The sequence below is a fragment of the Sapajus apella genome, unplaced genomic scaffold (assembly GCF_009761245.1).
Source record: "Sapajus apella isolate SASKATOON/1434 unplaced genomic scaffold, GSC_monkey_1.0 scaffold83, whole genome shotgun sequence".
Classification (NCBI taxonomy): Eukaryota; Metazoa; Chordata; class Mammalia; order Primates; family Cebidae; genus Sapajus; species Sapajus apella.
The window spans coordinates 6,130,273-6,156,088 of NW_022437023.1; the positions used below are offsets into that span (position 1 = coordinate 6,130,273).

Sequence of the window (25,816 nt, forward strand, 5' to 3'; positions counted from 1 at the left end):
CACATCAAAAAAATTTAATTACCACTGAAATAAATGGCACACAATTACTTCAGTAAAGTATACATATTTTAATGTTTAGGTAATTAAACCTTTAATCTAGGAGTGACAGAACAGTAAAGAAAGCAAAGAAATCAATGAAAGCAATGCAAATGCATACAGGGTTATTACTACTTTAAAGCAGCAAATGAATTATCTGAGAGAACTTCACCAATCCACCAATTACACCATGGCAAAGATGGCTTCACAATGGTTCTTGTAAGGCAGGTTGGAAAATAAAGGTGGCACTCATGAAGTGAGGTGCTGATAAGCCAGATTTGGGGTGTCATATAAAACTAGTAAAATTAAATTCTCATAATCCAAATTAGCTCATTTTTGGACAAGCTTGTATTAAGAAATCCATGACATGGAACTCTGTAGGCATTAAGGTGCTGATATGGAACAGCCTCCAAGATATAATGAGAGAAAAGCAAGATGTAGTACAATACATATGTGCTTAAGAATAAACATTAGAATATGCCATATATACATGGCATATTTCTGAATAGATATGCAAGAAACTTTATTATTTTCAATCTCCCCCAGTACAATGGAAGCTCCATTAAGGCGGATCTTGGCCTATTTTCTTCACCCCTGCATCCCCAAACACTAGAACAGCACCAGCGTTGGCAGTGAACCAATGTTTAGCTGTTTCAAAGAGGAGGAACTGGACCTCTGTGAAGTCAGGACAGGAGAGGGGCTTAATCTCCACTGTAAACACTTTCATATTTTAAAATTTTGTGCCATGTTTAAAAATCACCTCCTTAAAAAGTCATTTTTTAAACAAATAAGTTGTTAGATGAGATGTTACAAAGATTTATTAGATTGACTTTCATCTCCAGGACTTTATCAAGGTACTAACTAAAAACTGCAGCATGAGTATTAGCAGGCTTGATAGGAGTGATGCACATGCTGTTAATAAAAAGGATCAATAATAACTAGAAAATTTTAACTGGTTTAACCACCTTAGAAAACAGTTTACTACTATTCACTAAAATTTAAGCTCTGCCTATCATATGACTAAGCAATTGTAGAACTGCTCCATATATCCTACAGTAAGGTGTGTTTGTGAGGCATATGCAAAAAGGTCATTACTTTTTTACTGATTAACAGATTATCTACCTGGGAGTGGCTAGGAGCAAGGTATAAGGGATAGAAGAAATGGGAGTGACACTTCTCAGAATAACTTTGATTTTTTTGGAAACATGTTAACATTTCACATACTCAAAAAAGGACAATAAATAAAATTAAAAATGGAGAGAGGGGAGCCTAACATGAAACACAAAAAAGAATCAAATCAACCAAACTATATTTCAAATGAATAACATAACCACACAGAAGAAAGTGGGGGAGGAGGGAAGTACTCACTCCTATAACTCTGAATACAGGCCCCGACGCTAACGTTTTTTAAAATGCTAAACTCCAGCTAGTGGGTTTCTTTTTCACAAAGGTATGGACTAACAATATTGAACCTACTTTCTGGGTACATTAGGAGTATGCAAATAAGTAAATATGTTGTCAACAAAGTGAGTCAGGTTCTCACTGTTGGACAAAGGTGTTACAAATATGAAAAGGCGAATGGATAGAATAAACTCTGTAGTGTAGGGTTGAAACTGGAGGTGTCAGTATGAATTCATGGTTTTTAACATAGATACACAAAAATATAGAAATGTATGGAATACACACATTGAAACTGGAGGTGTCAGTATGAACTCATGGTTTTTAATGCAGACAAACGAAAATATAGAAATGTGTGGAATATACACACACATATGCATGTGCAACCCATAACATCTATTTGCTAAGAGGGCCTAGGAGCAATGATACCCCAGTAACTGTGAGCATACCTAGCACTGAGACCTTGTTTCTAAATATAATTTTCCACCAAGTGTTCCTTGGAAAAATAGCTAATTCCAGGACAGGGGTGGGGAAAATATGAGATAAACATGGACTATCTTGTTGTGCCAGAAAATAAGAAAGTGATCAAAGAATCAAGGGGACATGACAGAAAGACACAGAGGCAGCTTGAAAGGGTTCCCATTAGTCAAATATGAGACAATGTGAGTTAAAAAAAAAAAAAAAAGATAGTAAAAAAGTAAACCCATTGAATAACATAAAATTCACGAGATCAGGCCAGGTGCAGTGGCTCATGCCTGTAATCCCAGCACTTTGGGAGGCTGAGGTGGGCAGATCACGAGGTCAGGAGCTCAAGATCAGCCTGGCCAATATGGTGAAATACCATCTCTACTAAAAATACAAAAAGGAGCCAGGCGTGGTGGCGTGTGCCTGTAATCCAAACTCCTCAGGAGTTTGCAGTGAGCCAAGATCAAGCCACTGCACTGCAGCCTGGGCAACAGAGCAATACTCTGTCTAAAAAAAAAAAAAGAACCCATGAGATCATTGCGATATTAATTAACTAGTTAATTAATGGGAGCAAGCCAAATAATAAATGTAAAAGGAATGATAGAATTAGAAAATCTTCATTTGGCAGCAAGCATGACAATAAAGGATTCAGGAAACAGTCATCAATGGAGCCTAAAACCAGTGGGTGAAAGTTTTAGGAGTAACAAGATATTTACATACTCTCAAGGTATCTCCCAGAAGATACTATACACAAAGGAAAAGCAGAAACTTGACAATGGAGAAACCAGGCAGAATCCATCTTAACTAAGTGATCAAAATTAATGTCACCAATAGAACAAATCAACATTAGCCTCTTGAAATGAAGCACTGAAAAAAATACATCAAATCTACGATATTACTGCCAAAAATGTATAATGTGTATCTAATCATAACCAGGTAAACCTCAAGTGAAAGACATACTATTAAAATAAATAAATAAAAACAATACTGGCCTAAACCTTTATAAAATGTGTTATAAAGACAAAGATTGAGGCACTATTCTAGATTAAAGGAGACCAGGCTGGGCGTGGTGGTTCACGCCTGTAATCCCAGCACTTTGGGAGGCGGGTGGGTCACCTGAGGTCAAGAGTTCGAGACCAGCCTGGCCACATGGTGAAAACCCTGTCTCTACTAAAAATACAAAATTAGCTGACCACGGTGGCACATGCCTGTAATCCCAGCTATTTGGGAGGCTGGGGCAGGGGAATCACTTGAACCTGGGAGACAGGTTGCAATGAGCCAAGATGGTGCCACTGCGCTCCTGGGTGACAAGAGTGAAACTGTGTCTCAAAAAAAAAAAAAAGGAGACCAAAAGAAAAGGAAAAACTGAATGTACCACATGGCTGGTTTTTTGTTTCATTTTGTGCTTGTGTGTTGGATTTTTATTGTTTTTGTCGCTGTAAAGGGTATTCATGGATAACTCAATTGGGATAATTGATAAAATATGAATAAAACCTGTAGGTTAGCTACAATGGTAGTATTAATGATTATAAGACAGTTAATAAGAGAATATCCTTGTTTTCAGGAAATGCACACTGAAGGACTGGGTATATATCTGCAACTTTCTTTTGAACAGTTCAGTGGGGGAAAAGGAGAGAGAGGGAAGGATAAAACAAATGTCATAAAATGTTAACATTTGGGAGATGTGGTGAAGGTTATAAAAGAATTCTTTGTACTATTCCTGCAATTTTTCTGTATATCTAAAATTAGACTAAAATACAATGCTAGAAGAGATAAGCAGGTAATTTATACTTGTTATGGGTAAGAATAGTGAAGTTAACATCTGACATAAAGTGCCAAACTATAAACCTAACTGCGGTATGTTCTGAAAAGGTTGTCTGACTAAAACAATTATGTCCTATATACATCTTCTAAAGAATGAGATTCAAAATAAAATGGATCTACTTAGGAGCTTACTCAAGGAAAAAAAGTTAGTAAAGTACCCAAAGGACTGGATTATAAATTAGCAGATTCACCTAAGCCATGTAACCCAATGTCACTGTACCATCTGGAAATGGAAACGTGCCTTGAGACAGTGGTTGAGCAAGCATTTTCTTCTAAAAGTGTGGAAAGTGAATTACCTTACTTAGAAATGTTTGGTTCTATTTTAGATTAATTTAAAACCATTAAGTATGAACACAATTGTATCTGAATAAATGTATAGAACAGGATACAAATGAAAACATTCTGGCTGCATTAGTACTAAAGCTAATGGGATGGATATAAAACTTCAAGGAATCCACAGCAAATCTGTAATTTATGAAAACTTTCCTTAAAATTTAAAAACCACTACCTTTTCTTCAGGGCATTTCCAGAAAATACTGTGAACATACAAGTCAGAAAAATATAGCATGTGCTAAAACAGAGACAATCAACTTCAATTGAAGAAATGGCTCCATGGGAAAAAAGGATTTATGGTTGTTTTAAAATATGCCCACAAATTATTTGACTTTCCCCTCAAAAAAGGTGGAACCTAATGGCCTTCCTCCTTGAGTATGGGCTGGACTTAGTGCCTCCTTCTAACAAATAGAATATAGAAGAAATAACTGCATATATTCAAAACAGGACATAAAAGGCACATGGTTTCCTCCTTGCTCTCTCTTGCATCACTTGCTCTGATAAGCTAGCTGACATGTTGTAAGGATACTCACAGAACCCTATGAAAGTTCTGAGGTCCCCTGCCAATAGCCAGCAAGGAACTGAAGCCTCCTTGTGAGTGCACATCAACAGCCATGTGAGTGCACCATCTCGGAAGCAGATCCTCTAGAACCAGCCCCAGCCCCAGCCCCAGTCCCAGCCCCAGTCAAGCCTTCAGATGACTGCTGTAGCACTGGTCAAAAGCTTGATTGCATCTCATTAGTGACTCAGCCAGAACCACCTAGCTAAGCTGGTCCTGAATTCCTGACACACAGAAATCATGAGATTAAAAAATATTGTCTGAAGCAGCTAAATTTTGGGATCATTTGTTACACAGCAATAGATAACAGAGAATTTGATTTAACAGTTATTCCATTTGCAGAATTATAAATTTATAGAAATATTTACTATAAAATTAACTGAAATTAACTACCATTTACAAAGATAATTACAGTCTATACTTCCAGGAATGTATAAATAGGACCAAAGAGGGACTCAGTCAAAATGCAAGTAATGAAAACCTTGCAAGTCAGAATAACTACACTGAACTATACACAGAATGTATTAATTTTGTAAATAGATTTAAAAATAAACATCTAAGTGGAGGGAATAAGTACTGTGGAGAGAAGGGAGATTAGTTGGGAAATTTCAGGTATACATTGTTTGGAGTGAGGTTTTAACATATTTTTTAAAGAGTTGACTGTACTATAAATGTCATTAGCTTGAAAAGCACAATTATTTCTCTAGAAAACTTTGCACCTATACTTAAAGAAGTGGGGCTTCTTAAGTCACATGCAGTGACTCACACCTGTAATTCCAGTGCTTTGGGAAGCCAAGGTGGGAGGATCCCTTGAGCCCAGGAGTTCAAGACCAGCCTAGGCAAGTAGTGAGACCCTGTCTACACAGAAATAAAAATAAATTAGCCAGCTATGGTGGCATGCATCTGTCATCCCAGCTACTCAGGAGCCTGAGAAGGGAGAATTGCTTGAGCCCAAGAGATCACGGTTACAGTGAGCTAGGACCACACCATTGTCCTCTAGCCTGGGCAAGAGCATCAGATCCTGTCTCTAAAATAATAAGAATAAACAAAAAGAATGAGAAATCTAAATATTCATGTAAGATCTCCTGTGAGTCAACTAAAAAAAATTGGGGTCAAATACAACATGTCTTCACAGGATAATCAGCACTGGGGCTTTTAATTGTCCAGCCCCACTCCCTTCCATCCCTAATGACACTATCAAATTGTCTTCAAACATTTAGGCAGTTACTAAAACTCTAACTTCCTCCAGCAACTTTTCCTAAAACAGCAGAAGTGAGACTGGACTTCATTAGGACACCGACATGCTGAAGACCCATGGTGACATAAGGAATTGATATGAAATAAAAAAAGCATAGGCTGCAGAGTCCACACCTGGGTCTGGACTGGAGCCTCGTCCCACCTCTCACTGGCCACAAACTACAGACAAACAGTTCCCATTCTAGAATTCAGTTACCTTATTAGTAAAATGGAGATAATGGACCAGGCATGGTGGCTCACACCTGTAATCCCAGCACTTTGGGAGGCCAAGGCAGGTGGATCACGAGGACAGGAGATAGAGACCATCCTCGCTAACACAGTGAAACCCCATCTCTACTAAAAATACAAAAAATTAGCTGGGTGTGGTGGCACGCACCTGTAGTCTCAGCTACTTGGGAGGCTGATGCAGGAGAATCACTTGAACCTGGGAGGGGGAGGCTGCAGTGAGCTGAGATTGCACTACTGCACTCCAGCCTGGGCAACAGAGCGAGACCCCATCTCAAAAACAGAAAAAGAATGGAGATAATGTCAAATTTACAAGGTTGTCATTATAAGGATTAAACAGTATATTGAAAGGGCCTTGCATAATATGGCCATTAGATAAATAGCAGCTTGTCTTTAATGACTCTTTTACTTATAAGCATTATGAATATACTTCTCAAATGAAGAAAACAGAGACACAGACTGCCAGAATATTTTTGTGTCTCATATGCAGCAAAGGCAGCCCAGGAGGTTAATGTGGACTTATGACATGTTATAATTTCTGAAACATTACAACAGCTTATGAGTTGCCATTAAAACCGAACACTTAGCTACTCAAGAAGCAGGAATACCTAGTCTGTAATCAATATTTATACAGCACTTATCATAGTCTTTGCATTACTCCAAATGTGTTCTTCTCTATCAAATTACAAATTTGATGGCAAAAAAAAAAAAAAAAAAGATACATCTCTATAATCTTCATGGCTCCTTGAATACATAAGGCTGAATGAATTCAACTTTAAGTCCTCAATGTCTCTTCCTTCAATATAATCTTAAGATTATAAAAGTCAGGCACCTTCGCCCTGACAATATGCATACATATGTGCACACTCATTTCCCCAACTAAAACCAGTCTTAGGTGCACAAGGCAATTATCATTTTCTCTATGCCCAGCGCTTCACACAATTTCTGGCACATTGTAAATGCTTAATGAATGTTAGCTGAGAGATAAATGAAAGAGAACAAGCATCTAGGCAGAACAGTGAGTAGCTAACCTGTCAGTCATGAAGCTCCAATCTGACTCCGATTTCACTCCTTTCACAAATGTGTTTATAATTTTGCACAGTTACTGTTTTACTTCCTTATATAGTGGAACTCTTTATAACTTCCTCTTAGAAACTAGGACTAATGTGTGTGCTATATGCCAAAAGTCTTCAGTACATGCAACATGTAAAACCCAAAGAATACTGGCAAGCAAGGAGTATGTCCTTAGATTCAGATTCTTCTACATCCACGCTTCTGTGATTATACCTCTTCCTGTTTCTTTCCTGTGGGTTTTGCTCAGTTCGCCCATCTTATTTGTAAACTTCCCAGGAACAGGGAATATATTATTTGCTTCCCTTATAAGACTCAAGGTGCCTAATACAGGACACAGACTGGAATCCTGGCACACATTATTAACAATTATTTTGCAAACTGGATTGTCATTTTTTTAAAAAAAAGAAGGGAAAGGGCATCTAACACAAAGTCAAATGCACATAGCTGCACATCAGATGTATGAAAGAAATATTCTGTATTTTGTGTGTGTGTAAAATTAGAAATCATATCCTCCCCATGACTCATCAGAGATAAAAGAGGATAAATGAAATCTGTGTGTGAGGTACATGCAATCATGCACCAGGACAGTATTAAGCAGCTTCAAAGGTTATTGCTATGTATCAGGCATTATAATAGATTCTGGAGAAAACAAAAATAAGAATGAGATAAGGTCTATGGAATTGGAAATCACACTGGTAGACCTAGACAGTCTGGAGGCTGTTAAATTCTTATTCTTCTCTAAACCGTCTCCTGGTTCTCCATAAACTTCAACCACTTTGTTAGTATTGGTTCCTTTCGTTTCATCTACCCTTTAAGACAGTGGTTCTCAAAGTGTGGCCCCAGGAATAGCAGCATCAGCATTATCTGGGAACTTGTTCAAAACACAATTTTTCAAGCCCCAGTCCACACCTACTTAATCAGAAACTATGGGGGTGGGACCCAGAAATCTGTGCTTTACCAAGGCCACCAGCCATTTCTTTCTTTTCTTTCTTTTTCTTTTTCTTTTTTTTGAGATGGAGTCTCGCTCTGTCACTCAAGCTGGAGTGAGGTAGCCTGACCATGGCTCACTGCAATGTGCGCCTCTTGGGTTCAAGTGATTCTCCTGCTTCAGCCGTCTGAGTAGCTGGGATTACAGGCGGGCACCACCATACCCAACTAATTTTTGTATTTTTGTTAGAGATGGCACTTCACCATATTGGTCAGGCTAGTCACAAATCCTGACCTCAAGTGATCCACCCACCTCAGCCTCCCAAAGTGCTAGGATTAAAGGCCCGAGCCACCATGCCTGGCCACCTCCAGCTCTTTCTAATGCATTTTCAAGTTTTAGAACTGCTATGGTTTGCATGTGTCCTGCAAAGTTCATGTGTTGGAGGAGACTTGATCCCCAATGCAATAGCAGTGAGTAGTGGGATCTTTAGTGATTAGACCATGAAGGTTCCACTCTCATAAATAAATTAATGCCCTTAGAGTGGGAATAGGTTCACAAGATGAGTTCAGCCCCCTTCCCTCTCTTCTTACCTATGTGATACCTTCTGCCATGTTATGATGCAGCAAGAAGGCCCTCACCAGATACTGGCGCATTGATCTTGGACTTCCCAGCCTCCCAGAACCATCAGGAAATAAATTTCTGTTCTTTATAAATTAACCAGTCTGTTCTTTATAAATTAAACTTAGATCAATTCTTGTCTTAGATTGTTTTGTGCTGCTATTATGAAATATGAAATAGCACAAAACAAACTAAGACAAGAACTGATCTAAGTTTAAATACTGATTTAAGTGTCCAAAAGTTCCATTCACCATCTTTTTCAGTTCTCATTCTCCATTATTCTGGGTAGTTGGGCCCTCTCCTACTATCTCTACATCTATTACTACTACTAACAATGACAGTAACAGCTGCCATTTATCATAAGCATTTATAAGAGAGGCATTGTGTGAATCACTGTGTACACAGTACCTTTCTTAACCTCTACAATAATTATTTAATTCAAATAGGAAGGCTAGGCTTAGAGATGTTAAATAACTTGCCCAAGGACAGCCAGCCAATAAACAGCATAACAGAGATTTGACCTGCCATCTTCCTAACTCCAAAGTACACTAAGTTAACTGCTATACTAACATGCCTCCTAGAAGGTTGCTACTCCCATAACCTCAGCTGTCATTTATATTACAGTTGTCCCTAACCATCTCATAAACTCTAAGTAGAATTTCCAGTTACTTAGTGTATCTCTATTTAAACACCCCATAGAAACCTCAAAATTAACACTGCCATTATTTCTTCTCTTCACTTCAAACCTGTTCCTCTTCCTGTGTTTTCTAACTTAATGTCATCATAAGCAAACAGCTGCTCAAATGACTACTTACCCTCCCTCACCTCTAGCTGGTCATAAATTTAGAGATTTTAACATCTAAAAATGTCTCCAAAATCTATCCATTCCTATCGTCTAATGTTTCTTACCTACATTCTAGTCACCCTGCCTCTCCCACAAACTGTCAACTTTCTGATTATGGCTCTTGTTGGCTCTCCATTGCCAATGGATGGGAGGAGTCCAGACTTTTCAAGATGGAGTAGAAGACCCCCTCATAATTTGGCTCCAAAAATAACTTCCTGCCTCATCACTTCTCCCATGCGATAAGAAGTGATTGGGCCCTCATGAGTGGATTAATGCCATTATAGCAGGAATGGGTTCATTATCTCAGGAATGGGTTCTTGAGGTTAGCCCTCTCCCCTCTCTCTTGCTTACAAAAAACAACTCAAGATATTTCCAAAAGTGCCATTTAATTTTAATATTCAGCAACTTTGCTTATGCTGGCCCCTCTGCCTGGGACGCTCTCTTCCCCCTCTACATGTGGCAAAATTCTATTGAACCCTCAGAGCTAAGCTCCATCCCCTTCTTCTCAATGTGTTCCCTATCAATTTTTCTCCAGCCAAAGCGCTCTGCTCCCTTAACACATTATTCATTCTAAAAGTGATTAGTTTATCACAACATATAATGGTTAGTGGTTTATCTCTTCTAAAGAACATTTAGTATGTTGAGGATATACTGTGTCTTAACCTCTTTTTGTCTTCCCAGCACCCAGTAGAGTGGCAAGCCATAGCCAGCACCCAGTAAATATTTGCTGAGTTGTTAAATAATGCAACATTTGCAGCTGTAACTTTACACACCTTGGTTAGCAATTCAACTTCAGGTTTACACACCACTCAAAAGAACTTTCACATAACAGAAGATGTTATGAATAAAGACCAAGGGTTCAATATTCGACATCAGGGTCTTTAATTATTCGGAAAACTCTTTTGTCAGTATTTTTAGGTATCCTTCATCAGAAATACTCCTTTCCCAACTAACATTTGTATTTTTTACAGGATCAGCAGTAATGACAAACCTCAGAGAGATAAACCCAAGTAAAACTATGTCACTGAGTGTGACTGGATGATTACTGGTACATCATTTCAGTAAATTTCCAATAGAACGGCCCAAGTACATCAAGTAGATTTTAGAAACTGAGACATGTACCACTGACTACCTAAAATACATGCACATTAGTGAGATATTTATCCCAACTAGTAATTGAAATCAACAGCATATTAACAACCTGATATTGGTTCAAGTGTAATATCCTTTACTTTCAAGTAAGGATAACACTTATTCTTGTCAAAGACTATACTCTGATTAATACAACCTTTATCCCACCTTACAAGAAAGCTCTATCTTGTTAACAGTGGGATCCTGATAAGCCTGCCTTAGTCCTTAACGCTTTGCCTTCCCAACCTGCTAAGCCATCTCCCTCCAGTATTCTGCTATAAGAGACCTTCTGCTCCAGACACCAGACACAAAAGTCTTTTTGGTATATCCTCCAACAACCAAATTCACATTATTATTTTCTCAGCCCCTGGTTTATTTCTTTTCTAATTCAAATTTTACACTTCTTTCAGAGACCAACTCAAATCTTACCCTTTCAAAGAGTTCCCTAACTCAGCCTACACATCCTATCTTTTCCGATTTTCTACCACATTTATAGTCCTCAAACAGCACTGGTTACATGCTACTTAACTTGGTTTTATAATTATTTTATACACGTATCTCCTACATAGACTACTGCTCTCAAAGGAAAAAAGAAAAGACTGGTCTTCTATGTTATTTGTAACTCCTTAAACCTCTTCCCACATCTATCATGACACTGGGCAGAGGGAGGCACTTGTATTAAGTACTTGATGGACTGAACTAAATGCTTTCTATAAATAGATACACCACTTGAGCACAGTGTGATGTATAACAAATAGTCATTGCATGCTTACTCTGTGGCAAGCACCTTTTTCCTATGTCTTGGACATAGGGCAAGGAAGAAAAACACAGGTGACTCCTGTCCTAAAGCTATTATAGTGCAAGGAAGAAGACACTTTGAATTTCGAGTAATAAGTGTTACAAAGCAAGGTTATTACTGGTTCCAAGAGGCAACATATTTTACAGATCCTCAGTTATGAAACTGAATCATACAATTTTAGACCTAAATGAGAACCTTGAACTTATTTTCCTCAATCCTCTTGCACAAAACATTAGATTTCAGTACAGTCTATCTTTTCACTGGTTCTAATTGCCTTAATCAACAGAAAGAAAAGATTGGCTTCTTCCCTGTCTCCAATACTCCTTGCTCCCAAGTATGGTACTACAACCACCATACATCTACCCATGATAGAGTCCGGAGTACTGAGAAGAGAGCAACGGGCTGATGATGTGCTGCACCTTTACACTCTGGGTTCTCCCATCATCAACGCTTTCCAGCCCACACAGTCAACAGAATCCGTATTTTCTGCTCACAAAATAGCAGCCTGTACTACCTTTAGGGAAAACAAACAAACAAAACATGCTTCCATACTTCCTTGGCCCTACTAATGACAAAAGCACAACACGGTTCTGGGAAATTTAGCAAGAGATTTGAGTCTGAAAGGAAGTAATAAACGAGGATGTCTATCAGTACCTTGGTCTAAAAATCTGTAGCAACAACATACTAAAACGCCAAGGAAACAGATGCACATGCATGTGAAGTTGGAAACTGTAGGCAACAGGTTGGCTGCCCCGGATCTACACTGACAGGTCACCCTCCCTAGGTCGTGGGTGTGTCTGACGGCGCACGCAAGCACTGATTCACAGCTCTCTCCATAACAACCAGCTCCTACTCAGAGGCTGGCCAGGGCAGGGGAGATGAGGGCCCCATCAGTCCCAAACTTTCCGAACCCCCACCCCGGAGGCCGGGGTTTCGCCTCCTCTCGGTCCCGGGCAACGTCGTCTCAGACAGGATGCGAGGCTACTAGGGAATCTGGGCTGCTCCTGATTCGAACTTCTTTCTTTGGGAGGTTGGGAGAGTCACCCCGAGCCCCCGACACATCTACTTCCCACTACACCTTCGTGGCCTGCAAGCCTTCCCCAGCCTCCGGCTACCGCTTCCCAGAGCACCCGAGCCCAGAGACTGACCCTAGTCAGTCCCCGTCCCCGCTCCTTCCCCGCCCCCGGAAAAAGCGGCGGAGGGGCGGGGAACGGCGCGCGCAGATACGGCGGGGGCGCGCCTCCCCGCGCCCCGGGCCCGCGCAGCAGGTGCGGCCAGGCCCCACCTCCCCTGCGAGGCTCCGGCTACTCACCCCAACGATGTTCCTCTGCGACCTAGCCGCCGGCACAGACGCCTCTTCCGCCCGCTCCGCACCCCGCTCTTTGCCACCGCCCCCTTGGCCGCTACCGTGGCCGCCGTCCTCGCCGCCGCCGCCGTCGCGGCGCGCGTCCGCCCTCACGCACTCCGCCGTGGCCGCGCACGCGCCACTGCGCGCTGGCGTCACTTAGCAACCGATCGACAGCCGGCTGCTGGGTCCGGGGGTGCAGGCCTGGAAGGTAGCCAGAAGCGGCTTCTGCGGCTTTTCCGCACCGGCCTGGCCCTCTGCGCCTAGAGAGCAGGGGGCCCCAGGGTGTGGCTGCCCTGCCGGCACCTGGCTCCCGGTAAGTCGCGTCACCATACGTCACTGTATGGCGTCACCGGCGCGCGTCACTACGGATGGGAAGGTTCTGGGCGCCTATGGAGTGACCTCGTCCAGACCGCCACAGACCCGATCGGCAAGTTCTTGGAGGTGCAGGAAGGTTCTCTTAGGAGTAGGACCAAAAGGGGCTGAGAGCGTGGTTAATGTCGAGGCTGCTAAGTGACGCTTGTTAACTGCCCCAACCTTGACTCTCAGTTTCCTCTTTCAGTAAAAGGCCATGATAATACCGGTCCAGCCTACGCTGGAGAGTTGTGAGGTGAAAATGAAATAAGCCTGCAAAGGTATTTTGTAAGTATAAAGCCCATTTGACTTGGTGGCTCACGCCTCTAATCCCAGCACTTTTGGGAGGCCGAGGTGAGTGGATCGCTTGAGCTCAGGAGTTCGAGACCAGCCTGGGCAACATAGTGAAACCCCGTCTCTACAAAAAAGACAAAAACTAGACGGGTATGGTGGCACGAGCGCGCCTGTAGTCACAGATACCCTGGAGGCTGAGGTGGGATGATCGCTTGGACCTGGAGAGTTCGAGATTGCAGTGAACCGTGATCGTGCTGCTGCACTCCAGCCTCTGTGATGAGAGCAAGACACTGTCTCAAAAAAAATGTATCTCTGAGGCAGGGGAATTGCTTGAACCTGGGAGGTGGAGGTTGCTGTGAGCCGAGATCGCGCCACTGCCCTCCAGCTTGGCGACGGAGCAAGACTCCGTTTAAAAAAAAAAAAAAAAAAAAAAAAAAGTATTGATTCAGATAGGTAAGAGTCCTAGAAAGTCGGTGCAGTTCTGACTAGCTGATGTGGGAGAGTCAATTACTCTCGGCGCTGGGGCAAGCTAGCGGACCCCCCCTCCCCTCCCTCCGCGCCTCCCCCGCCTCGTGCGGGTGTTGGAGGAGACAAATTGGCAAGGACTAATCCCAGGCAAAGGAAACTTCATGAGTAAAAGTAGGAAGTAAAAATGGTCAGGAAAAGCAAGGCTTGGGGTAGGGAGACCCATTTTCAGGTCGTATTGCAGTACTCCAGACAAGCGATAAGAACATTGAACAAGGCATTGGCAGTGGGAATAGAAGAGGGGATAGATGTTGGCGCTGTTAAGGTGGTAGAACTCACAGCCAGGTTTGAGTAGGCCAGCTTTCTAATATAAGTCCTAAGGGAGATAGTGGTAACATTTAGCAAAATGGCAAGCTACATGAGTGTTATCCACAGGTGTCTAAGTTACTATTATAGATAGTGATGGTGACATTCCTTAGGAGGATGATTGGATATGTGGAATATGGTGATGATTTCAAATATGGATATGTTTGTTGGGGAAACGTTTCCTCTCCACTCACAATGTCTTCTGTATGGAATGACATCCATTAGTGTAATACTTTCCTGGCTTCTCACTGTACCTGTCCCCAACTCACTCTTCCCTGATTAGTGAATTGTTGGACACAGGGCAAGGAAGAAAACACAGTGACTTCCTGATTGGTGAATAAACTGGGCATGTGACATCTATCCCATTCTTTTTCTCTTGAAAGAAAGCTATCTTCAGGGAACTGTCCTGGTGTTCTCTTCCATTTCTCCTGGAGCAGGGCCTATGGGTGGGGACAAGGGTGCCTAGTCCAGGACTACAAAGAGAGTAAATGTATTTAATTCCAGAGTTTGGCATTAGGAAGCTATCTGTCCACAGGTAATATTTAATACCGGCTTTATCAGCTGTGTTACACTAATAATGATCCCCTCAAAAAAAAATGACCACATCCTAATACCCAGAACCTGTAAATATGTTATATTATATGGTAAAGGGAACTTTGCAGATATGATTAAATGATGCATCTAGGGAGATTATCCTGGATTGTCTGACTTGGCTGGAGGCAGGAGGGTTGGAGTCAGAGAAGGAGATGTGATAATGGAAGCAGGGATCAGACAGAGAAATTTGAAGATGCTGTACATTTGGCTTTGAAGATGGACCCAAGGAATGCAAGCAAATTGTAGAAGCTGGAGAATGCAAGGAAATGGATTCTTCTCTAGCACCCTGCGAATACAGCCCTGCCAACATCTTGCTTTTAGGATTTCAGACCTCTTGAACTGTAAGATAATAAACTTGTAAGTTTTAAGCTACCAAGTTTGTGGTAACTTGTTACAGCAGCAACAGGAAACTAATACAGTCAGTAATAAAGACAATAGTTGGTTTCCTGTAGCTTTCTCCTTTATCTGGAAAAGAAGGGTACAATTCAGTAGGTCCCTTCGGAGACTATAGTAATATGACTGTGCCCTGATGGAGGGAACCTCCAAATCTAGAGGAAAATGTCCAGTAAACAGTCAAACTATACAGGTCTGTGAATGAGGGAAAAGGTTGAGTTAAAATAGTTTGGAAGAAAAAAATTTATAATTGGTAATTTAAGCCCAAGACATGATGAGATGAATACGTGAGAAAATACAGAAGAAATAATAAGGAGAACCAAGGATAGGGCCCCTGGGAAGCACTAACTTTAGAAGGAGGTACAGATGATCAGAAACCCAAAAAGAAGTCTGAGGAGGAATGGCCTGGGAGAGAAAAGGAGAATAGGTGAGCCTAATGCTCTGAAGCCCTGCACGCAAGGTGGAGAGGGGCCAACAGAGTCAGAGACCACAAATGGGTCAAGTATATCAAGAACTGGAAACCATTCACTGGATTTAGCAACAGAAAAGTGATTGGTAACCAACAATAGCAAACTTCAGTGGGATAGTGGAGATAGATACCAAATCACTGAGGTCTGAAAGGCAGACCAACATAGTGGATTAGCCTCTGGACTGGGTTGATTCCAGTTTTGAGATCCTAGTCTTGATTCTGGCCATTGATTAGCTAAGTAACTGAACAAATCCCTCAACTATTCCAGGCTTTGGTTTTCTCATCTGGCAAAGGGTGGGATCAAGCTGAGTCTATAGTTTTCACATTAATTCCTAGATAATCCCCCCCAATTTTATATCAGACTCACCGTGAGAACCAGTATTACATGCCAGCTTCTGTCCTAGATACTATGGCTATGACACAGTTTTCAAGGAACTCACAATTTGGAGAGAGAGAAAAAAAAATACTAAGTATATAACTAGGTGTTGTAGTTCTTTTTAAGAAAAAAAAATTAATATATATATATATAAAATCTGCACGCAGTGACTCACACCTGTAGTCCCAGCACTTTGGGAGGCCAGGGCAGGCGGATCACTTGAGGTCAGGAGTTGGAGACCAGCCTGACCAATATGATGAAACCCCATCTCTACTAAAAATACAAAAGTTATCCAGGCATGGTGGCATGCGCCTGTAATCCCAGCTACTCGGAGGCTGAAACAGGAGAATCACTTGAACCCAGGAGGCAGAGGTTGCAGTGAGCCGAGATCACGCCATTGCACTCCAGCCTGGGCAACAAGGGTTAAATTCTGTCTCAAAAAAATAAATAAAGAATAAGATAGACCTGGTTGTGGTGGCTCATGCCTGTAATCCCAGCACTTTGGAAGGCCAAGATGGGAAGATCACCTGAGGCCAAGAGTTTGAGACCAGCCTGGGCAACATAGCCAGACACCCATCTCTACAAAAATGTTCTAAAAATTAGCAGGTGTGGTGGCAGGCACCTGCAGTCCTAACTACTTGGGAGGCTGAGGCAGGAGGATTGTGTGAGCCCAGGAGTTTGAGGTTACAGTGAGCTATGACTTTGCCAGTGCACGTCAGCCTGGGCAACAGAGCAAGACCCTGTCTCAAACAATAGAGTAAGTTTAAAAGCTAGATATAAATATTGTAATTATAATACAATATACTATAATAGAATCTGTATGAAGTAAAATGAGGACTATATAAAGTGATACAGGTAAGAGGGCAGTCAGTTCTATGTAATGGAAGTCAACGGTATTGTACTTACCTATACTGTCAGGTAGGCACAGAATGCCTCAAAAATGGACACTAATATATTAAGGCATTTCCATGGAGATAAAAAAAGACCAGGAGAATTGTGCTAAACCAGTGATGTCACCTAACATTCCTTCTAGGTAGTTTTGTTGTGATTTAAATGAATATTTACATACAACTGTTTCTAAACTAAAATTGTTTAATTGTTAAAATGAACACAAAAGTTAAATGCAAGAATAATTTATATTTTCTCAGTAGATCCAAGAGGAAACATTTATTGTCACTAATGCCATGCTTTGATACATTTGCTTATCTAATCTTCATATGTTATCTCACTTAATTTTGTAAACATTAGCTTATTGAATAGCCCACTGACAAAATACCTGTTTTAGCAGATGGGGTACAAAGTTTAAATAATTTGGCTGAGGTCATAGTAGACCAAGATTTAGACCCAGCACAAGCATCCTCTTTCCAGGAAACTGGTCCTTAGTTGGTTTAAGTGCCCTTTCTCTGTACTGTTAACATATGCACACATTCATTTTAGCATTTGCTTTAATAATAAGGATGTTTACAGTGTGCCAGGTACATCGTACCTGTACCTATTTACCTCTGTTTAAGTGTTTTGTAGGCATTAGTTCATTTAAGCCTCATAACTGCCCTTTGAAGTAGGTGATATTATTCACAATATTTTATAAAACAGGAAGCTAAGGTATAGAAAGGTTGAGTAATTACTCAAGGTACACTTAATAAGTGACAAAGCAGGGATTCAAATCCATGCTTTTAACCCCCAGGCTTCAAACTATGTACCCTTTCCCTTACACTGAGGGATTCTAGAAGGCATAGCTTACAAGTTGTATGTGTGATATCACTCTGTGTTCCTCATAAGAACACAAGAGAATTTTCTCCCTGAGCCATGAGTCATGAAATATTTGGCTACCGTTGAGTAACTGATGTGTTTTTCTCTTTATAGGCAATGTGAATTATATAACTGCTGGTTTTTCCCTTTTCACTTTGACTGCCAAGAATTAAATTTGTTGGCTTGGTGTTTGTAAGTGGGTGGATTGGCTTGCCTATCTGTATTCTGTTGCTTTGAAATTTTAAAAAATAGTTGGGAGAAAAATAATGTAAATTTTTCTTTATTTTCCAAATTGTTGACAATGTACAATGATAATTTTTATAATTAGAAAAATAAACTTTGTTCTTAAAAGAATGTTTGCAGCTTCAAATGATATCTCACGCTTTGACTCTGAATAAGAGCTGGTTTCAGGTTAAGTTGCAAGAGTTAAATATAGAATCCAGCTTCATATAAAACCAAGACTTCTATGTGACCTTGAAAGTCCAGATCAGTAGAATTGTTCAGACGGATCAAAAAGTATTTTAAGTAGTATAAAATAGTTGTAGCCCTTCTTGTTTTTAACTTATGTCTAAGTAATTTGAAACCACTTTTAGGTTATTTGGACACGTTCTCCCTTGCTTTAGAAATAAGAAATTTATCATATTATCTTCCTATATGCTGATGAGATCTTATTATAATAAACTTCAAAGCTGATCTTGTTGCTCACCATTTATCGAAAGAATGGATCAAGATCACCTGTTCCAAAACTAAAATAATTTTTTTGGCACATGTCCTCAAATTTAATTGGCTTAGATCCAGTAACTAAATACCAGATTGATTTATTTACTCAAGGGTATGTTTTGCAAGTAATTCTTCCAGGTAGATTTAATGGCCAGCCACTTTACTAAAAGCCATGCATTTTATGGGAGCATTAGTCATATTTTCCTATGGTCAAGTGAGCAACTGATCATTCCTTTGAAAAATTTCAGTCCAAATTGTGGTCATTCTCCAACAGAGCGTTCTAGTGTTAAATGGTCCAGGCAGGTGGGTAAGTGCTCTGTACTCAGCCCAGCAGATTTGCCATGTGGTATGAGCATCTAAAGTTGCCAGATTTAAAATCTGTTGACCTCTAAATAATGGTAACTAATGGGAATTTTTTAAAAAGAATATGAGTTGTCTGTGAGTTTGCAGACCTCTTGCTTGTATTGGATGGAATTTGATGGTCTTGAACACTTATTTTTTTCTTATTTTTGAAGAGTTGTTTTTTAAGGAAAATTCTGGATTGCCTGCAGGGGCTCCCACTATTCACTACCATATGGAGAGGAATGTTCCTATTTGGGTGAGAATCTTAATGGGGTGACTCACTCTTCACAAAAGGCTGTCAGCCCTCTACCATCTGCTGATTAGATTACTGAATTCTAAACAATATATATCTGCCTTTAGTCAGCCACACAATATTAGCTGGTGGTCAGGACATTGCATACATGACCATATTGTCCTGAGCACACACACAAACCTTCCTCATCCACCACCAGGAGTGTTTTCATGGTTTGTATTTTGAGTATTGTGTCTTCCGCATATGTTAAGCAATTCTGAAAGAGACAACTCCACAGAGCCCACCAGTGCATTGTGTGGGCAAACAGGCAGAGCTTCCCCTCTGCCCTCTGAAGATTTGCTGAAAATGAACTGACAATAGGCAGATTAGGAGAAAAGGGTATACAAATTTATTAATACGAATAAGCACAGAGGAATCACAGGAGAATGATTATCCAGTAACAAAATGAGGTCCAGATACTTATAGGCCCTTCTTCACAAGAGAAAGAGAGATGGGGGAGATGTGGTAATTTTAAGGGACAGTAAGTTTTTAGGAGGAATAAATGGGCCCAAAGCTCAGGCAATGGTTAGTAAATGATTCTGTTTGGGAATTGGGTAGGATGGGAGAGGGGACGAAGTTTGGGCTCTGCATGTGGTATTTAATTTTCAGTCTCTTCCTCTGATATGAGGTTTAATCTCGAGTTAATGAAATTTCGGAGAAGGGATCAAAGGCCATCGTGTTCCTCTTTGGTGGGTCCAATTTATAGGTATATGAGGGAACTTTAAAGAACCTCATCCTGAGCTTTAGGAGAGACAAGATTGGAAATTGGGTGTGGGTGAAGGGGTGTCAGACTTTGAAGCTGCTGCTTTAGTACTTCAAAGTGCAATATATTGAGATATCATTTTCTAAGCTCCTACAGTATTTACTATAGGATTGTTATGTACTTGATCACACGGGAATTTTCTTTCAGAGCCAGATATCATTAAATGCTTGGCTACTCTTGAATAACTGATGTGTCTTGCTTACGGTAAGTGAACTGTGTAACTGGATATGTGTTCTTTCTGCCTTAGCTGCCATGAAGCTCTGAGTCTAATGTGTGGCTCAATTTTAGTGCCTGAGTAGAAACCTGTGTTCTGTATATCTGCATTCTAATTTGTTTTCTACTTGTACTGAACCTTGTACTTAATTTGGGTTTTCTCCGTCTCTGCTTTATCTATAATTTTCAAAATTCTGTTTATAATTTCACTAGCCACTTCAAGTTGTTTGTGAAAAAACTAGAAAAATGAATGGTTAATATGCTTATGATGACTATCTTATTCCTAGTCCCTTGCCCTCACTTCAGGCAAGAGTTGAAACTTATACACCTGGCCAGGCACAGTGACTCACGCCTGTAATTGCAGCACTTTGTGAGGCTGAGGCAGGCAGATCAACTTGAGGCCAAGAGCTTGAGATTAGCCTGGCCAACAGGGTAAAACTCCTTCTCTACTAGAAGTATAAAAATTAGCCAGGCATGATGGTGTGTATCTGTAATCCCATCTACTCAGGAGGCTGAGGCATGAGAATTGTTTGAACCTGGGAGGCAGATGTTGCAGTGAGCTGAGATTGTGCCACTGCATTCCAGTGTGGGAGACAGAGCAAGACGCTTCTCAAAAAACAACTTATACATCCTTCTATGCTGATAAGAATATACCTTGTTTATGAGTTCTCTAGCATTTTACTTAAAATAAATAGAGCTAAAACAATGAATTGTCTTTTAATGTTATTGCAACTCTGCAGCATGTCATTCTTTTAACTTTGCTTTTTTTCCCCCCCGCTGAGGGGGATGGATAGGTAAAGTTATGGTTGACAAGCATTAAGTGGGAAGCTTCAAGTCCCAGGTTTTCTAATCAAATCATTTTCTCATAATCTCACTCAGTATTCTCTTCTAATAGGCTGGAATTTGAAGGATTAGCTCTCTATATATCTAATCTAAATCCTATTCCTTGTTTTAAACTCTTTTATTTCAAATATTAATGATCTGATAGTATTCACTAGTGTATCCATTTCCACGTACTTTAACCAAAAGCACATGGAAGATTCTAGAGCAAATTCATTGTTGTTTTAATACATCTTTTATCTTTGCTAAGCTGAAGGCAGAAAGGTAGCTAAGTACTATGACTATTCTTAGGCATTGTCATCAACACCAATATGTCTGATTTAATATTTTAATACTGTAATTATCTTGAGAATCGGACAGTTAAGCTGTTTTGTAAATACAAACATTTCAAATATACTATAAGTTTTGTAGTCCTATTTTTGTATCTTTTGTTTAATATACCCTGAACCAAACCAAAACAAACAACAGCAACAAAAATAGCCTAGGCTATTTCCTACTTCAATTTTCATTTACTTGGTTACTTTGTGCCAGGCACAGAGGGGATACAGAGATTGAAGATACAATTTCTAATCTAAAGGAACTATCAGTCTAGAACTGCACTGTCCAGTATGGTAGCCTTTAGTTACATGTGGCTATTTTATTTAATTTATTTTTTATTTATTTTTTTTTAGGTGGTCAATATACCACCTCAGAACATGCCACTTTAGGCTATTTTAATTTAAATTAGAAATTCAGTTTCTTGGTCACACTAGCCACATTTCAAGAAGTCAATAGTGGGCAGGCACTGCGACTCATACCTGTAATCCCAGCACTTTGAGGATCCGAGGCCATAGGATTGCTTGAGCCCAGGAGTTTGAGACCAGCCTGGCAAAATAGTGAGACCCCATGTCTGAAAAAGTACATAAAAAATAGCAGGGTGCAGTAGTGTGTGCTCTAGTCTAAGCTACTTGGGAGGCTGAGGCAGAAGAATCACTTGAGCACAGGAGTTTGAGGCTGCAGTAAGCCAAGATCTCACTGCTGCACTCCAGCCCAACCAACAGAGGAGACCCCCATCTCAAAAAAAAAAAAAAAAAAAAAAAAAATTGGCAATAGCTACTTTATTGGACGTGCATGTATACAACATTTCTATTATTGCAGAAAGTACTTTTGAATTGTGTTGTCTAAAAGTCATATGAGAATCAGACATGCAAAGTAGGGCAAGGCAATTTCAGACAGAAAGATCGTGTGTAAAGTATGCATAAGAATGACGGGGCGGGGGTTGGTATGTTGATTTCTGCTGCCAGATATTCTCATTTAAGAGGTACCAGGAGAGCCTGTGTTTTTAACAAATACTCTAGGTGATTCTGATGCAGAAGGTGTGTGGACTACACAGAAAAATCAGGTAGGGTAAGTGGCAATCACCTAATAGAATGATTCTGAACTTCCACTTAAATGGCATCTGGTGCTTGAGCCAATTTAATTTTGACTTAGCAAGATAAGAGTGCTTTGAGTACATTTGTACCTCAAGTGTTGTGGAGCATTTTGTACTCTTTAGGTGTCTAAAGGCATATCAAAGATTATAAGTGTCTTTAATGTGTCATGTACATTTTGGATACTTAAAAAGGACGTGTTTCAGTCACGATAGGCTAGTTATGCAACGTTAAAAATCCAAAAACATCAATGTATTTTTCCAAAAGGGAAAGAGAGAACTCTAAAGGATCTCACATTAACAATTGTCCAGAAAAGACAGACATCACTTCTACTCACAATACATGTCAGAACTCAACACAGAACCAACCTTAAGGAAGCCAGAAAGTGCAGTCCTACCATGTGTCCAAAAGAGAAACAGAACCAGGTAAGGGTGAGCAGCACCAATGATTACAACAATGATGGTAAAGGAAATATGGTGATCATGCTGCAAGACAGATGAGACCCCCAGACACACATGGTGGTGAATGCGAGATGTGAAGGCTAGGATGAGTTTTAGAGAAATTCTTGGTTTAGAGAAAGAAGCCAAGACGAAATGATGAAGAACTGAAGGTTGAGTTAGAGTGTTTTGTGGACAAACACCCTTGACTACCTCTCTCTCTAAGAGAAAGGCTTGATCCCGAGAGGGATCTTAATCTAAGGTTTTGGGTTTTGTTCTGAGGCAGGGTCTCGCTGTGTCACCCAGGTGAAGTGCAGTAGCTCAGTCACAGCTCACTGCAACCTCAACCCTCTGGGCTCAAGCAGTCCTCCTGTCTCAGCCTCCTGAGTAGCTGGAACTGCAGGCATGTGCCGCTGTGCCCAGCTAATGTCTTTTAAATTGTTATTTGTAGAGATGAGGCCTCGCTATGTTGCCCAGGCTGGTCTGGAACTCCTGGGCTCAAGCAATCCTCCTGCCTCTGCCTCCCTAAGTGCTGAGATTACAGGCATGAGCCACAATGTCCAGCCTGAAGCTTTGGTTTCTTGAGCGGATGATGTAAAATATTACGATACAGGCAAAGGGACACATCTGTAAGCCTGCAGTACTATGTCAGAGAAGGATCAAAGAGCCAGCAGTCTCAAAAGAGTCCTACTTCTGTCTAATCTGGGGAGAAGAATGTTCAGTGCAATGCTACCTGAAGGGCCCGGGGCAGTAGACCCTGGTGTAGAAGGAGAAAAGTAGCTCCAGGAGAAGCCATTTAATTCCACTGATAGCAAGAGTCAGCTATTCTGGTTTTTTTTCTGGCAGGGGGGTGGGTGTCATGGTTTACTTTCTTCAAGCTATTGAATACCCCTATATAACTATAAGTTTTCTATTGTCTGCATACATCAGTGTGTGTATCATACATTGTATGACTCATAAATAGTAACTCACCTTGTAAAAGGATTTCACTCTCTTGCTCTAGTGAAGCAAGATCATGTGAACACTAATTTTGGTCAGTGAAATCTGAATGAAACTAATATGTTTAGTTCTAGCTGAAGTTTGTATGCTCTCTGTTCCTCTGCCAAGATAACTAACAGTGTTCCAGAGAAAGACTGTGCCATTGGTTTTTGCTGAGACCCTCAGTGGCCTGTGTGGTGTGAGGAGAAATACATCTCTATTGTTGTAAGCCACTGATTTGGGGGACCATTGTTACTGTAGCACGACCTAGCCCATACTAACTGATATTACATGGATTCTGTCACCACCTGTGCAGTTTAGGCCATTGAGATCTATCAGGCAATGGTAGATTAGAATGAAAGATAAGGGAGAAATGTATGTTCCCAAATACTGTTTTATAATGATAAAAAGCCAAATGAAAAAGACATAATTGGGCTGGGCACAGTGGCTCACACCTGTAATCCCAGCACTTTGGGAGGCCAAAGCGGGTGCATCATCTGAGGTCAGGAGTTCAAGACCAGCCTGGCCAACATGGGGAAATTCCGTCTCTAGAAAAATTAGCCAGGCATGGTGGCACATGCCTGTAATCCCAGCTACTTGGGAGGCTGGGGCAGGAGAATCACTTGAACCCAGGAGGTGGAGGTTGCAGTGAGCCGAGATTGCACTCCAGCCTGGGCAACAAGAGTGAAACAACGTCTCAAAAAACAAGAAGAAGAAGAAGAAGATCTAATTGTTACAAATCTCGATACATCAAGCAGTTTAGTAGCAAGCTACATAAGGCAAAAACTTTTTTTAAAATGCAAGATTTTCATAAAACTATCATTTTATTAGGAGGCTTTAATATGTGTTTCTTAAGATTTGACATAGCAGATAGACTATTAATAGTAACAATGCTATGGAGGATTTTAATTAAATCCTCAGTGAGCTTGATACAATAGTTTTAAATAGAACTTAGTATCCTATAATAGAAAATACAACTATTCTTTTCCCAGGAACATTCACAAAAGTCAATCATATGCTTGTTCACAAAGAAAATTTTAAAACAATAAATTTCAAAAAGAAGAAATGATAACAGTGCATGTCCTCTAGCCACAGTTAAATTAGAATTAATATTAAAAAATTGTAAAATAAAAATTATCTTGAGATAGAGGAAATATAAACTGCAATTACTTTTTTTTAACTTTTAGGTTTGGGGATACATGTGAAGGTTTGTACATAGGTAAACTCATATCACAGGGATTTGTTGTACAGATTATTTCATCACCCAGATATTAAGCCCGTCACTCAATAGTTATCTTTTCTGATCCTATTTTTTTAATTAAAAAATGGGCCCTTTATATATCAAAAGCTGTCATGTGTAACCAAAACAATTCTCAGAGAAAAAATAATAATAAATGAACTTTTGAGACAGGGCGCGGTGGCTCATGCTTGTAATTCCAGCACTTTGGGAGGCTGAGGTGGGCGGATTACCTGAAGTCAGGAGTTTGAGATCAGCCTGGCCAACATGGTGAAACCCTGTCTCTACTGAAAACACACATAAAAAAAAATCAGCCGGGCACAGTGGCACATGCCTGTATTCCAGCTATTTGGGAGGCTAAGGCAGAAGAACCGCTTGAACCTGGGAGGAGGAGGTTGCAGCATGAACTGAGATCGCGCAATTGCACTCCAGCCGGGGCAATAAGAGTGAAACTCAGTCTCAGGAAAAAAAAAAAAAGAAAAGAAAAGAAAGAAAAATAGTTCCCCCATATCTATGGAGACATGTACAAGCATGTTCATAGTAGTGTTGCTTCTAATAAGAAAAATATGAAAGTCTTTAATATCTAGAAGCAGAAAAATGAATAAATCATGGTATTTTACAAAATAAAACAGTATACAACAATATGAATTATCTAGCATATACATATCAACACAGATTAACTTCAGTAT

General features: G+C 40.3%; 1 protein-coding gene across 1 annotated transcript in view; it reads right to left on the reverse strand.

Annotated features, from left to right (window-relative positions):
• The window catches only part of LOC116533546 (BTB/POZ domain-containing protein 9-like), a 44,917-nt gene extending 31,238 nt beyond the window's left edge, over nt 1-13,679 (reverse strand). Inside the window, exon 1 of the mRNA XM_032253330.1 lies at nt 12,804-13,679. The gene's annotated coding sequence lies outside the window, so the exon portion shown is untranslated. The remainder of the gene's footprint in view (nt 1-12,803) is intronic.
• Nucleotides 13,680-25,816: the final 12,137 nt, after the last annotated feature.